This window comes from Chelon labrosus (assembly GCF_963514085.1).
Source record: "Chelon labrosus genome assembly, chromosome: 9".
Lineage (NCBI taxonomy): Eukaryota > Metazoa > Chordata > Actinopteri > Mugiliformes > Mugilidae > Chelon > Chelon labrosus.
The window spans coordinates 4,720,695-4,737,324 of NC_140359.1; positions in this window are offsets into that span (position 1 = coordinate 4,720,695).

Here is a 16,630-nt window from a genome sequence, read left to right on the forward strand (position 1 = left end):
GGATCTAGTGAATTTGGAGGCCAGGTCAACACCTTGTGCTGTTCTTCATGTTTTTTTAGTTGTTCCTAAACTGTTTTTGTGTGTGTGTCTGTGTCAGGCTGCATCCTGCTGGGGATGGCTGCTGCCATCAAGGAGCGTCATTGCTATGGGGTGGGGGTGCCTGGTCTGGTGGGTTGTACATGTCTAAGTAATATCCACATGGATGCCAGGTCCAAAAGTTTCCCAGCAGAACACTGTATTGTCACAAGATGGTCAATGGTATTTACTGTCTCCTGTCAATGGTTTTAATGTTGTGGCTGATCATTGTATGTGCAAATTTTGTATGGTTTAAGAAACATAAAGATGACCTAAAAGAATGGAACCAAACCGGCATGTGAAGTGCCCAGAGAGAAGAGAGAAGAGCAGAGAGAGAGGGATTAGGCAGGCAGGACTTTTGTAACCTTAACACACCGACCGCCCCGCATGCTCCACATCACACCAATCAACCACCTGCACAACAGGTTACTCCCACCCTAACTTAGTAACCTGATATCCAATAAATGGAAATGAAATAAAAAATGCTCTCTACTTTTAGCTCTAGCTTTGTTGCCACCAGCTTCTTGACAAAAATATAATCATCTATAAGCACTACATCTGCCATATGCAGTGGGGAGGCTAGTGTACAGTGAAAATGTAAAACTGTAACCTGTAAAACCAAAACAATTAGCAGTCTAAAAGCTAAAAAGCAATCAATAACACAATGGGTTACAGAGGCTGGGCTTTGTGTTAACGCTTCTGAACTTCAGAGAAACTTCAGAACTTCCCTTTGTGAGAGTACTCCCTAGAACTTTTGCTTTGATAGTACAGGGAAAAAAATCAATTGTAGTTTTTAAACCTTGTTTGGAGTTTACATGGACTTGAAGTCGGCTTTCTTCACAAGATAAAAGTTTCATTCTGATTTACTTAGCCCCTTATCTTCTTTGTTTGTACTTAGCTGCCATAATTAACTGTCTGTTCTTGTTATGACTTTGAGAAAAGCTATGTATTGATCAGAGGCTCCGTATCTCTCTCATCTAAATTACACCTGTTGGAGTGCAGTGTCTTTGTTTGATCCACAGAACAAACTCATTTGATGCTATTTCTTGAAAGTTGTTAAACGCTAACTGCGTGTGACTCCCCCGTGCCATCTCACCCTTTGATCACATCCTGTAACCTGGCAATGGAGACGGACACTGAACTCTTCTGAAATGAAGGCAGAAGAGGTTTCAAAGCGGTGTACTGTAACTCAAAATGAATCTACAAGCTCATAGTCTCATTTCATGTTTGACCACATGGACAAACCACTGTTAAAAGTGACACTGGAGACTCCCAGCTGTACTGATATGATGTAGTTTGGTTATATGTGAATCATAAAACTGATCAACACACTGGATATAAAATAGAAACTGATCAAAAAGCACCAAGTTGATCAATACTAGTGGAGTACACACAAAGGACTGTGTGATTTAGTTGATTTTATTAAATGACAGCTGTTCTCATGAACGGTGTCTACAACAAGACCAAAATAAAACTTCTGGGGGCAATTTCATGGTACGAAAAAGATCAAATATAATTAACCTACAATTCAAACAAAAAGATACAGCAGCTGTCTCTTCAGGGAAGACCTCTGCCCAAACGTCTCTCAAACAAATCTGGTATGATTGGTTAGTGGAAAAATAGGATTAAGAATGGACCCCACCTAAATTTGCCAGCGTGAGACAGTTGCATCTTTAAAAAACAAAGGGAGAAGCAATGTTAAGTCATAGATAAACATTATGTATCCAAAATACAAGCTGAAAGGAAAGGCAAGGGCACCTGGACTTGTTGGGTTTCTTTCCAGAGACTCTCTCTCGTTTCAGCTGGTTTTTGAGTACTCTTTGACCTGGGAGAACCTTCACAGACATAAACATTACTGCTTTTCTACCAGAAACTGTCTCTACGGGTTTTGTTCTATAACTGTGGAATCAGGGGTCCACCTTGTGAACCTGGCCCATATTTCTACCACTTTGTAGCAAAGTTGTTGTGTCACCACAGCAACACCAATAAAACCCAGACAGATGGTGGACCTCGTACATTTTTACCTCCGAGCATTTAGCGTCAAGTTACCTGAGCCACTTGTGGAAAATAGTGTACAACGCTATGTAAAATGTTCCCTTGTGTTTTTGTCCACCTTACAAACATAAGTCCAATATTCACACTCCCTCAGCCCTGCCTTTAATCTCCACTAAATCCTCCAACTGCCTAAAAGGAAAAATGTCTTGCTCTTAAACGGATAGCTGCTGTCGGTCTTTGTTTTAATGATCTCATAATTTATAGCTGAACAGTTATTCAGGAAGTGGCTGACTGTGCCTGCGGAGTCTTTAAAGCTACAGCGGTGGCTGTTGAAATGACATTTAATGTTTTTCACCTCTTTTAGAAGTTAACTTTTCCACTCTTGACATTATCTCCACTCCATCACGAAGATGTGATTTAGCGTTCCGCCGGCCGCTCAATAGTTTTTCGTATGACTCAGTTCATTTTGCATCGATTGGAAGACATAGATTGTCCATCTGTGTATTTATTTTCTCATCACTGTGGTCAGTGACACTGTGATTGCACACAGCTTGAGAGCGCTCCTTCTTCTTGGGAAGAAAGACCTTGATAATAGCTTGATAGACTTTGACAAGCAGCCAGGATCAGTAGAGCAGCATCTACGTCTCTGTGACTCATTCAGTAATGTATCTCACTGCAGGCTCTTTGATTCCACTCACTGTCTTCCTAATGTGGACAAGTGGAAATGAATCGTGCTCCATGCAAATGTTTTAGTCCAATAAATTAAAGAGAGTACGTCTCCTCACATGATGGTGTATTATGATCAACATATCGACAAATACATAACACAGTATGTAAGATACCTCCAATACTACCATTTCAGGAGAAATTAATTACTGTTACTATTACTGTTGCTGCAGCTAGTGTTGATCATGTTGTCTGTTTCCATCATAAATTCAGCAGTAGATATAGGTATAGATGTCCACATACTTGGAGTGCGTAGAACCTAACCTCATCCACAAGGCCTATAGTGTATGTCCTCCCATTATGTTGGCTCCGGTTCCTAAGTTGTAACATTTTTAAAAACAATCTTGATTGGTGTCTCAGTCTTGTCAAAAATCAGACTTTGGAACAGACCAAACCTCAGACACGTGTCTACACAGAATGTATCACAGTTCTATTTTTGGTCCGTCACTTCAATGGACTCAGTTTCTCACATTTCGGTGTTTGCAGCCTGTAAGGAAGCCTGCAGACACCAGTCAGGACTGATGCAAGAATTCCTCATGTATCTGAGCCTTAGCAGGTTTTATTTACCAATAATTATCTTTAAAATCTGCTGGAAGGGATAATCATTCAAAGATAAAAATGCAAAACACAACAGATTTTTGTAATAAAGATAAAAGCAATGAAACGTGATTAATTAAGTTCATTGTTGATTTCGGAAAAGTAGACATTTATATAAAATAAAGACAGTACCTGACTTTGCCTTGGAAATATTGTAATGCATCGAGATGAGTTCTTATGAACGGTGAAAAGAATGATATAAATAGACATGATATGGATTTTGTAAACCTATCTGATGCTTGGTTTCTGGAGGGCTCAGGTGCAGGTTGTAGGGGTGCGGCAGTGAGGCTTCCCTCATCCCCATCTTCATTATTCACCTGTGGGTATTGTTAGAATGCTATCTTTATCTTATTGAGACTCCATATCTGCATCTTTGTTGGTTTTCATTATTAAAGTGTTGTTTTTTGTTGCTGTCACATCAAAATAGAAACGATTCAGCACAAAATTAGGATAAAACACAACTACATATATCTTGTAGAGCAGCAGCAGTAATGCTTATACCAGCAGAGTCCCTATATAAACTCAGTAATATCTCTCTGGAAACAAATGTAAAATCTCAGTAAAGTGCCCCCAACATGGAAATTCTCAGTGAAGTTTCAAGAGAATGAAGAGCACAGACATCAGTCACTATCAGTCATCCCTGCAGCTGATGTGGGTTCACTGCCTGTAGGTATGGCTGTTAGAGAGACAGGGCGGCTGTGTCTCAGCCTGTAGATAAGTTTACAAGAGTCTGTCAAATAGACTCTTGGAGAAAGTATTTACACTACTTGTAGACAGCTTCAGCTTGTTTGTAACAATTCACATTAGCCTAACTAGCACACTGTTGTTGTGTATAACATAATGGTGGTGGATGGGAGCAGAATGAAAATAAAGCCTATTTTTTTGAACAGGCAGTGTGATAATGGATTCTCATTGGATTTAACTCCCAAAAGGCTGAATTGCACTTATAGTGTCTTTCAATTCACTTGTGTTTTTTTTTTTTTTTTTTTTGTTTTTTTTCCCCCAGACAGGGAGCCGTGGCTGTAGCTGTAGCCGGACCATACAACTTGTTAGAGCACACTCATGCCTTTTTCCCCTTTCATTTGGCTCAGGGATTATTAGGCACTGCATTTAAGTCTCAGAAATATATGTGAAAACCCCTGTTAATCATTTTAATCATCTTAAACCTAGCATAACTTTCTGAGCTTTACTCACCAAACAGAAAAATCTGCCCGCATTTGGAGCTTAATGGGTGTTCAGACCTTGTTTCAATTTCCAAAAAAAAAAAAAAAAAAAAAAAAAAATATATATATATATATATATATGCATTTGACATATTTCAAGGATAAATGAAATACAGCATTGCTACTAATCCTATTACTACATGACGACGCACTGCACCACCCTCATAGGTTTAAGGGGGTTTATGGTTGTCATTGCAAAATATGGCAAAAGGTAGTCATATGAGGACCCATTTTCTCTTTTTTTTTTCTTTTTTTTTTTGATGGGGCCCCAGGTACTGTGTGGTTTGTCCTTACATTGCACCCCTGCCTACATTATACTGTAGGTTGTGTCACTCAACATCTATGCTTATATGCGTTCTCAGCCATCGAGCATGTCAAGCCGTACACTATTACAGTATGCATTATCATTTACAGCCACTATACCTCATGTACACCTCCGGGGCGATAGTAATTGGACATGCTGATTTTAAACATATGGAGACACACTGCTTTCAATGAGCCCTTGATGGTAACGCTAAACAGTGTGGGTAAAAGTAATGATACTGGCATTACAAATGCCTCACCCGTTGGCTGGGGTTCAATTACATGGCATTATATGATGTGCTGACTGCCTTCCAGGTTCCATTATGTGCTGATAGAGAGCAGATGAACCAGCAAGCAGCATCTGCCAGGGTTCATTTTGCCAGTGACAGAGCTTTTATTTGTGTTTTTTCAGCCAAACGCACATCATCCTGGCTTGAAAGAGAAAAATACATCTAATAGGAATCTAAACAATAACTCATATGGTGCTGGTCTGTTTATGACATATTCATGAATGCATGGTGTCATTTCTACACTCAGGTGCTTTCTTTGCAACTCCATGGATGGCGAAGGCCATGACTACTGCTATGGACTTTTCAAAGCACGACTGATGTCATATTTCTCCTCAGGCTGACTGGGTAATTGCCAATGTGCGACACAATAATGGCAGACAGTGGAGGAATTCAATTTCCTGATTATTTTGTTATGATTATAATTACATTATGTCCACATGGTAAATGGATTACATTTTACACAGTGCAGTTAAGAAGCCTTACATCAGAGGCAAAAGAAATGACCTGACATTTCCATAATGGCTGACTGTAACTGTGGGAGTCATTTTTTTCATTTATAGTGGCTGTCATTCCGGCTGCTCCTTCAGCATACAAATCCATTATTTCCCCTGGAAAACTCATAATTCATAAGCTCATTACAGAGGGTGTGAATTAAAGAGGCTGCGAGCGTCCTTTATGCAATTTCCTGATCGGGAGTGGTCTAGTTTTGAAAGTCAAGAACGGTTTCGAAAGCGTTTATTCGCCAACTTCTACAGATTCTTTCAGTGACTTTGAAAGGAGTTGGACAGAAAAGTCCAGATCAAATAAAGTGCTTCCTCACAGGGTTTTCAGCACACTAAACGCTAAGCCATGACTTGTCACTGTGCTGCTGCGAGCCAGGCCTCTGTGTTACTCTGCCTTCTCCAGAGTCCTGTCTTTTATAACACCAGTGCACCATTTGATCATCACCTTGAGCTGCTGCTGATCTCTGGTGTGTCAGCTTCTTGCCAGTAGGGGGCAGAAGCAATCCATATTGGGCGCTCTGTGTAATCTTGTGCCTCCTATCTAATTTGGGCCAGGAGGTGCAGCAGGGAGGACGCCTTTAAGCTCCACTGCCTCTGCAGACCCAGATGCATGCAGGGAAGGTCTGCTGCTCCCAAGGTCAGCCATCTGAGGACCAACACTGACCACAGCCCATCTCCTCTTCCACTGATGACCGCTGGACTAATTGGCTATGGGCTGCCTCTGAGACACTGAAAATGAAACTGAAGTGAAATGACAGCCCCTCTGGACAATGTGAGATGCAGCTTTTTAAAGGTCCCATATGGCAATTGTCAGAGCTGAGGCTGTTTGCGGGGAACTCTCCATATCCTATTTCATTAGCCTTGTCTGCTGCTGTGGATGAGATGTAATGTGGTGGCAAAGTGCATCTCAACATCCCCCTCTCCAGTAGTAGCTGTCAGATCACCACCAGGGCAAATAAGCTTAGTCATGGATATTGAGTTTACTCCCTCTCTCGCTTTTGTATGTGCTGATTGATGGCGCGTAATCTATTAAGAGGATTTGGGGCTAGTTTGAAATTGAGGGCAGAAGTGTCTGAGAATTAGCTTTTTTAATGTCAGGAAATTCTGCAGGAACAAGAGGCGAGGCCGGCTCCAGCGACGATCTGGGAGAAACTCATTAGCTGCCAAAAGCTGTTTGGTTGCAACGCGCCGTGTTATGTGTCCACAGATAAGGAAAGCATGGAGGAATCATGGAAGGAGCTGATATTTTATCACTCCCCAACCTTGGACACGTAAGAGTGTAAAAGAAAAAAGAAAATCTGAGAAAATATTTAAAATATTCCACAATGCCATATTCATTTCTATCAACAAATTAAAATATAATTATATTAATATATTAGGACAACATAACACATGTCAAATGCATATTTCATGTTGTGTACTTAAATATGCAGAATATTATTATCTAGCCTATGAATTGTATATATGTACGTACATTAGTGTGTAAATTATATATTTCAAGGATATTAATTAATTCAGCTCTCAAATATGCCTTTACACTGCAACTGTGCTATTTTTTCTTTAATGGCACTAGCAGCAACATGGGAAAGGCTGTGGAACAGTGGATAGAGATGCAGCTTTGTGATCATCATCATCATCACTGGTTCGAATCCCCCTGTGTTCAAGGCTGAGAAGGCCTTGAGCAATCACTTGTTCCCCTAAACTGCTCAGGAGGCGCCTTGCACGGTTGTCCACTGCTCCAAATGGATCCTCTAAATGCAGAGAACAAGGTCCTTGTATGCGTGCACATTTAATTTAACTACTGCAACATTTATGTAGTAGTTTAGGAGTACAACATGGAGAAATGTATGTTTATACAAGGTATTTCTCTCCATCTGTAATATTTTTAGTTTAAAGTTTTAAATTTCCTCCTAACGTGTGAAATGTATCTACACTATATGGACATGAGCATCTCGGTGATGAGACTTATCTAGTTCTTGATCAAACCTGGTGTGCGGTTCGTACAGGAGAGCAATCTAGTTTTGCACACGATGAGTGCAACTATCTCAGGACACACACTATTGCCCAAGCACGAGGGCTAAAATTGAATACAGCTGCATGGGTGCGATGCCAGATCACGTGTACATTCAGTGTGGAGCCTATGTATCCTGAGTGCATGACATATTGTAAGTAATTGGCTGTCAAATGTGAGAAAAGGAAAATAAAAATAATAAAAATAAAAATAAAAATAAAAATAAAAATAAAAATAAATAAATAAATAAAAAAGCTGAAACAGAGTCTGCCATAGCTCCGTGAAAAGCTGCTCAAGGGCTTTCCAACTACTGATTTAATATCTGCCGGCCAGGCAGTAAATGAAACACTGTAGACTCCTATTCCTTTGTGACATTTTAAATCTTTGTATATGGTGTGTATGGTGTGTATGGTTACCATGGTTACGGGTGTCGTTCTCATCAATTACACAGTTAATGGAAGAAGCACATTTTACTTGTTCGCACACCCACTCTACCTTGCAGTGGTTCAACAGACGTTCTCTCCTCAGTAAACCCAGTTAATATTGTTGTTCCAAACTCCGTCTGTTTGAACAGAACCACTCTATTTCTCTCTGTCCGTCCTCTTCACCTATTGTTAGTATTAGCACGGGTGCGTGTTTTCTGAAGAGCCGTTTCACTCCCTTGTTCACTAAAATTCTGTTCCCTGTCTGAGTTAACATGGAGGACCCTGACACTGTGATATTTGTTGGGTGAACGTTGATTTATTTGGACTGTTGTCATTAATCCTGAGACAGCGTCATGCCTTGTGACAGTAGAATGAAAGATACCTGAAAGCAACGTTACATCCACTTCACCTGCCTTTAATAAATGTCACAGTGCTGCCTGCTTATTTGTAAGTTGTCCCGATTATTTTGATGCCACTTCTGGTTTAATTCCCGCTGAGATTTCTTCCATTTCTTTTGTAGTTAAAGTTTTCTGAGAGCTTTTCCTTAAGTGAATTGATGATCTAGAAACAGAGGGGGTTGTAGTGTGTGCTGCACAAACTGTAAAGCTCCTTGGGGACTTTTCTGTTGAGTCACTTGGCTGAAGAGGAACCTGCGCAGGTAGTCAGCTTTATTTAGAACCTGGATCAAGGTGACCAGGATTTTGCATTCAGGGCCCCTCAACTCAAGAATCCCAGTGTTGCCAGAAACAGCTGATGGTTTCCAGCCCAAAAGCTGTTAAAAAAAACTAAACCCACACAAAACATTAGCCTGAGCCACTCAGGATCAGAAGAGCTTCCATCTTGTAAATAGTAAATGCATTTTGGTCTTGTTTTAAATCAGCATTAACATGTAATTAGAAAAACTGCCAAAATGATCCCAAAGCAGATCATTTTTGTTTGCAAGATCAAATTCAAAGTAGCTCAACTGGGCGTGAAACCACACGATCTGGCAACACTGCTCCCTCCCTGAAGTTCTGAAGCTTGCAAAATGTCAAACATCCTCCAGCTAGCACCTTTTGTCAAGTTCCAAAAAAAATGGAATAAAGCCGTATCCAGCTTTCTGTGAATATAGTATAGGACGCTTACATGCACAAAGACAGATAAAAAAGGATAAGTCAAATACCATCTCAGAATCGGGATATGAGAAGTTGGTGGTAGGTTTATAGCCACTCTAGGATGTAATGACAACTGGATATTGTTCTTGCACTCCCAAAAGAAAAAGTCTAGAGCAGGAGTTCCACCCAGAATGTTTTGGAAATACACCTGTTGCTGTGTTTCAGCCATATGCTAGTGGGGTTAGCGTTAAAGCTGGATGCACACATGAATGATGAAGACATTGTACTGTTTGATTTCTGTCATATCAAGTTATACTCAACTTTTCCATGCCGTGGGAAAACATCTTACTCATGACCTGTCTGTCTTTTACCATGGAGTTAGTGATTTTATTATCTGTATCTAGTATCTAGATAAGTAGGCCAAAGCCCACCACATACTGTTGAGTAAAAGCTTCTGTTTCAGAGTAACTTTGAATGAGTGCCACTACTTCTGGAAAACAACCAAGAAGTTTATCTTCAGCTCTCTACTAGAAGAGACAAAGATTAGACCACCAGACGCAAATCGTGTGTGAAATATTTATTCTTTCCTCCACAGGCTTCACATGTGTACATGTTCTTGTATTACTGCCTTGTAACCTGCAGCTCGCCTTTGGAAATTTACACGGAAAACGGTGAAGCCCTTTACGCGGAATTTATATCCGGAATCATTTTGATCAGCCTTGTCCGAGAGAAGATTCATCTTTGTTTTCCCGGCTCTTATTGGATTTCGCTTTGTTTCATGTGAAAGTGTGCTGAACTTTTGGCTTCCAGGTATTTGGTGGCCATTTGATAAGAGAACACGGTAATGATTTGGCGCTGCAATTACCCCTTGGGAGCAGGGCAGCGGTGACAGCTGGGAGAGGACGAGAGTGTGTGCTTCGGCTGTGGTCATGGTAAATGTCAGGCAGATGTGGAGGGAAGCCCATCAATGTGGAGCTCAGTTAGTTGTTATCTACACTTTCATACTAAGAGGCTGGCCCTTTGGACACGTTATCTGATCTGCAGCAACAGAAAGAATCAATATTTCGATGCTCAGTGTTTCTGTAAAAATAATGATTACCTTATTTATTTAAATAACATCTCATAACTGTGTAGCCCAGGCCCAATCCAACCAAGATTTAAGTACAGAATACCCAACCCCAATATAGTGATTATTTCTGTAAGAAAAAAGTCGAATTGACAATTGTATATTTATTACGTGACGATAAAATAATGAAACAAATTCACCAAGAGGGGAATCATCAATCCCCTCTTGGTGAATTTGGTCCTGGGCAACCACAGGTGTTTTCCCAGGTTGCCAATGTTTTCTATCTCCATCCCTCTTTCCCGTTGAGTAGACTACAAAAGACAGCCTGAGGAACAGCGAGTTTTGCTGCCACATGCTGGCGACTGGTTTTTGGCAGGTTTTTCATAAGCTTTGAGGAGTTTTCATTGAGCGATCATTGTCGCAATATCAATGTGGAGGCAGCACCAGCCTCAGGTAGCTAACCAGAAACAGATGGAGTTACTGGTGGGGGGGTGGAGTTACAAATGACTGAGGTAATTTTTTGCCCAAAACAGCCAAAGTGAATGCTGTGAGAAGACTAGACTTAAATCACTATAAGCAAATTACAAAAACAAAATAAGCGGTTTCCTTTGTATTCCTCTGTGAGTTAGTCATTACGAGTGACTTCTTTCAGATTACACGTATTTGTTTGACCTTTTGCTCATATAAAAATGTTATAACTGGAGCAGCTTTAAGCTAAAGATGATTCCCCTGTTACTAAACCCTAACTGAGAGAGCTATTGATTCATCATTTCATTTTGGAGGCTTGTACCAACACATGTTTCTATTATTTTGACAGCCCCATTTTAGTCAGTGTCCTAGACTAAATAAAATGATCATCCAGTTGAATTACTGTCTTTCTGACAGTGTTTCAAATTAAACTGAACAGCCATGAAGCTGGATTTAGTGCAGGACTGTTACATTAGGATGCATTCAGCTTCACTAGTGTACGTAATGAAATGGAAAGAAAGTGTATGTGAATAGCACAGAAACATTTAGGAAAATCAGACCAGACCAGACCACCTAGACCAGACACCAACACCCCATAGCAGCTTGACACACACACAAAAACGGTTTAGGAACAACTCCTTCAAAAGGAAGAATAGCACAAGGTGTGGACCTGGCCTCCAAATCCACTAGATCCCAAACACAAGGGAGACCTACACAATATTAAGAAGGTGGTCATAATGTTATGCCTAGTCAGTGTATGCGCACAGATTCATCCTATTCAGTAACAATATTTTTTTGGGGGGAAATTAGATGATTACAGTTAATAAGTTAATAAGACATTTTTGTTGAAATATCCATCATTGGGGTTGATACTGAAAAAGCTAATTAACACACATTTACTCATTGTCCTTTTACAGCATGCGATAAAATCTTTTTTTAACTAAAAGATTTCTTTAATTAAAGTGACAGGTGTTAAACGTGCTGAGCTAGTTTAGGAAAACAGAAATCTCGCCCCCCCAAAAATAAAATAAAATCCTGTGAAAAAAATGTTCATAATTAACTTTTTTAGTGGTTTACAAATATATTTTATTAAATATGATTGTTTTTATATAGCTTCTATTTGCTCTGTAGGACATACCACATACTTCATTGAAGATTTAGAATGCCTAAAATAAGGCAAATCAAACAAAAACATGGTCATAGCATGGTGGCCGAGCCACTGGTGGACCTGATGGCTATAATGACCTTAGAGTGTACATGAAGACAGGTGAGATGACAGCTTCCCAGAGGTGGATTGTCCCATGGTGGCTGCTTACAGTGCTAAATTTATTTGTTGCCAAACCTTTACACCAGCAGTGCACATTTAAATTACACATTTAGTGTAGGTCATAAATCAAGTCCACTCAATGTTAGAAAATACAACAGGAGTCAAATTCAAAATCAAAGTCTGCATCAAATAAAAGTTTCCTAATAGTGGTATCTGTCATCTTATCGTGATGTTTGTTTTTAATCTTTTTAAAATGATCTCGCCATCACTGAGAGCTGCTCTGAATTAAGTAGCTCCAGAGGCACCAGCAGATGTCTGTTCATTTAGTGCCACTTCCATTATAGTGTCAGTTCCATAATACAAACTACCTCAGATAAAAAGGACATTTGTAGCCTGGTGTAGCTGGACTCAGTTCTTATCAGATTATGAGTCTGGTTAGATGCCAGGGGATTTTATTAAGGGGCATACGCACACATGTGAAAAGTCGTACAACCAATCAGAGCCATTTTATTGTGAACAAATTCAACTCCACGGCGCTCGGATGATGTGTACGACTACTTCGTTGTTACTCTTCTGTTCATCACCACATAAAGCCCAAACGATTTAACTGTCCCGGCAGATTTTTGCCAGAGCATAATCATTTTCCAGACCAACTTTCTGTCCCCAAACTAAATTTGCGGGTGGGGAAGTTGTTCTGTCTTCCTGGCTAGGGCATTTATTTCAATGTATTTAGCAGAAGTGATAAAAACTTCAGCAACACTCCTAGGCCGGCTCTGTTTCGGGCTTCCTTCTTGAGCCAGTGGAGGTGATGGGCACCGGGGCCTTCAGCAGCCGACTGCATCACTTGCACTGTGTGACGGAGCGTTACTTCAGGTCCTTCCTTCCTGCTGCTGTGAGGCTGTAGAACCAAGCCTGCTCCCAGTAGACAAACGTATAACTAATGTTGAATTTAATTGTTATTTTTATTTAATAATACGTTTTTCTTGTCTTGTGCAGGGTCCTTACTATATGCTGCTGTAACACTGCAAATTTCCCCAATGTGGGATAAATGAAAGAATCATCTTTTTAACATTTTAAATAGTTTTTTTAATTTATTATTATTTTAACTTTATACACTAATTGCTTCAAAAATGTTTTAACGAACTGAAATTAACTCTTTTTAGGCTGTAGTTTACAGTGTTGTGTGTGACGACATGATGACCCACTTCATTCTTTCCCTCTTCCGTGCACCTGTCAAGTAGGTGGAGTTTCACCAGAAATGCAACTCTTAAGATTTAGGTCCTCTTGAAACCAGCTTGTGATGGGATGACATCGCTGATGTTCCGACCCGTGAGTACTCACTGAGTGCTCAGCCTGCACCCGTCATTCAACTCTGCTTCATTTTGATCTTACGTTGTGTAACTACTTCTTGCATGGTCGCAGCACTCAAAATGACAAAATCCGTCCACAGCAAGACAGACATGTCGTATAAACACCTGCCAAAGTACTCAACCTACCTTTGTGGCAATTCCCGCTACAATAGATATTCTGCCATGATGACGCAGATAAACTCAGAAGGTTAAAAACAGAACTAGCAACACTGAATTTCTCAGTCATTTCTTATTATTTAGGCATCCTTCCATACAGTGCAAAGTTCTGTAGTTTAATATAACCAGTAGGGTAATGGACACATTTAAAACAAAAAAGAGGAACAGGCTAGTTTACATGGATATCTGGTGTGTGTCATGCATTTCCCACCAGAGCGTAACGCGCTGTGAGGAGCTCTGCTGCAGTCTTTGCTCTGGTATATACAGTCATGAATATTTCATAGTTCATACCTTCACTTTTTACTGGTCTCTGTTGGTGGAATCTGCCGGTTACTTCTCCTTTCCACATGCACAAGTGCAGATACAGAAGTGGGAGGTGTTTGACAGTTTGTTTGTATAGGGACATCATAAGGACAATCCAGCCTGCCTCAGCATGACTGTAATACATGAAAAGCCTCAGTGGTGGTGCGGTGCAGAGAAGATGATTCCAGCGAGTTGACATGCTGTTTATCAGCAATAAAAAGGCAAATATGAGGGTGCCGGCCAGCAAGTTACAAAGCACAGAAACAGATGCTGTGCAGACAAAGAATTCATGTACGTCTGAGTGTCTGCCTGCAGCTTTCCCCAGCATGTGTTTGGGAAGGTGAAAGGAGAGAAACACTACACGCTGAGCTCAGTTGGGTGCAAGCTGAGCTTCCAAGGCAATTCATAGGTGTTTGCATGCTTCAAAATCTTCAACTTTTTTTTATGAAAAGATTACACAGTGCTTCTGTGGTTCATATCACACCCACAGTTACAGTTAGATGGTTTTTAGTCTTTGGTGTGCAGAAGCTTTGCACATGTGCAGCTTGAAATCTAATTAGTAAACATTGGCTTCTTATGCCTTCTATCCTCCATCTGTGCAGGGGAAGGTAGTCTTATTAAACATGTATTGGCAGCATATGCTGCATTTATGTCACATGAGCAGTCATGTTCTCATGGATTTGAAGCCACGATTGGGTAAACACCCTTTCTAAGGCGTTCTGTAGACTTAATGGTTTGCATTTATGCTTTACAGAGAAGTTTTTTATTAAGAACTGTCTTTGGAGAGTCAAGGTGGTTATATGAATACATTTCATTTGCAATGATGACTGAAATTATTTTCATGACCATTTAAAGTATTCCTGCTTTGTCACAACCTTTATTTACGTTTCTTAGCTGATTCTTGTTTCTACTGATTTTTATAGTTTAGAATTAAAATTTATTTATTTATTTAACTAAGCTAATAGGTAGGAGCCTCCTATTGGATAATTACTGCATGAGTGATTATCTTTCAGCTGGCAACAAGTTCTTTAACCCCAACTGATGCAATGAGTAGCTTCTCATTTCTAAAGAATGTTTTCTCTGCTTGATGCATGCCAATGATTTGACCCTTCTCAAACAGACTAAGGAGATTGTAGAAACTACTACAACTGGGTTAAGAACTGTCCAACACATTATTAAAAACTGGAAGGATAGTGGGGAACCATCGTCTTCCAGTAAGAAATATGGTCGGAAAAAAATCCTGATTGATCGTGTTGGCGATCACTTAAACATTTGGTGAAATCAAATCAAAGAAAAACAACAGTAGAACTCAGAGCTATGTTTAATAGTGAAAGTAAGAGCATTTCTACACGAACAATGTGAAGGGAACTCACTGGGACTGAACAGCTGTGTAGCCTTAAGAAAAGGCTAACTGGGAAAAGAGGACTCAATTTGCTAGGGAGCATAAAGATTGGACTCTGGAGCAATGGAAGAAGATCATGTGGTTTGATGAGTCCAGATTTACCCTGTTCCAGAGTGATGGGCGCATCAGGGTAAGAAGAGAGGCAGATGAAGTGATGCACCCATCATGCCTAGTGCCTACTGTACAAGCCTGTGGGGACAGTGCTATGATCTGGGGTTGCTGCAGGTGCTCAGGTCTAGGTTCAGCAACATTATGTGTCCAAAGAATGAGGTCAGCTGACTACCTGAATATACTGAATGACCAGGTTATTCCATCAATGGATTTTTTCTTCCCTGATGGCACGGGCATATTTCAAGATGACAATGCCAGGATTCATGGGGCTCAAATTGTGAAAGAGTGGTTCAGGGAGTATGAGACATCATCTTCACACATGGATTAGCCACCACAGAGTCTAGACCTTAACCCCACTGAGAATCTTTGATTCCGATTTGAATGTCATAATCTTTAGAATTGTAAATGTATAATCGCAGGAACAACCAAAAATGTTGAAACAAAAGCTCAGAGGCCACACGGCAGCTAATTTAGGCTAGTCCAAGTGCAGTTAGAGTTAGACTGGGCTAAAACCTTGTGTATATATAGTCAATGGCTAAAACTAAAACTAATTTAGTGAGAAGGTCAATGTATATCTAAGGGTGCTTTCACAGTTAGGTTGTTGCGTTTATGCCTCAGGTCAGTTCTTTTGGGCTGGTGTGAACACAGCAATCGCACTCTGTTCCAGAACAAATGAATTGAGCTGAGCCCGGTCAATAGAGGGTGGTCTCGGACATGTCTAGCAGCAGCGCACCATCTCACCCTATTTGCGTTAGTGTTGTTTTCTACACATTGCCTTGATGCTGGATCGAATGGAACACGTTGTTCATCTACAGACCTCTGGTACATGGACCACAGAACAGCAATAAATGCCAGTGCACACACTCTCCACTGATGCTCCACTTTTGTTGAGTTTTCTTGTAGAGCATTTTTGTATTATGTAGAGCCATTGCTTAATTTAACAGTTTATTTTATTTTGGTAAGTTGATATGTTTATGTCTTGGGTCATTCTTTGTTATGAATGGCCTACTCTGTTTCTCTGACCTTCTAGTTAATTACAGTGTGAGCTTGCAACACCTGTCCTACTTACCAAAAAAAAAAAAGTGGATTTTTTTTTTGTCAGGTGGAAGAAGCACTGAGAACAGGAAATTAACTTGAGTTATGAATGTCCTTGTGTGTTTTGCATTACCCAACAGGACATCTTTGTAGTGATAGCAGTTCACTTTGTGAGTATAATTTTACTTTAACCATTAAACCATTAAGACC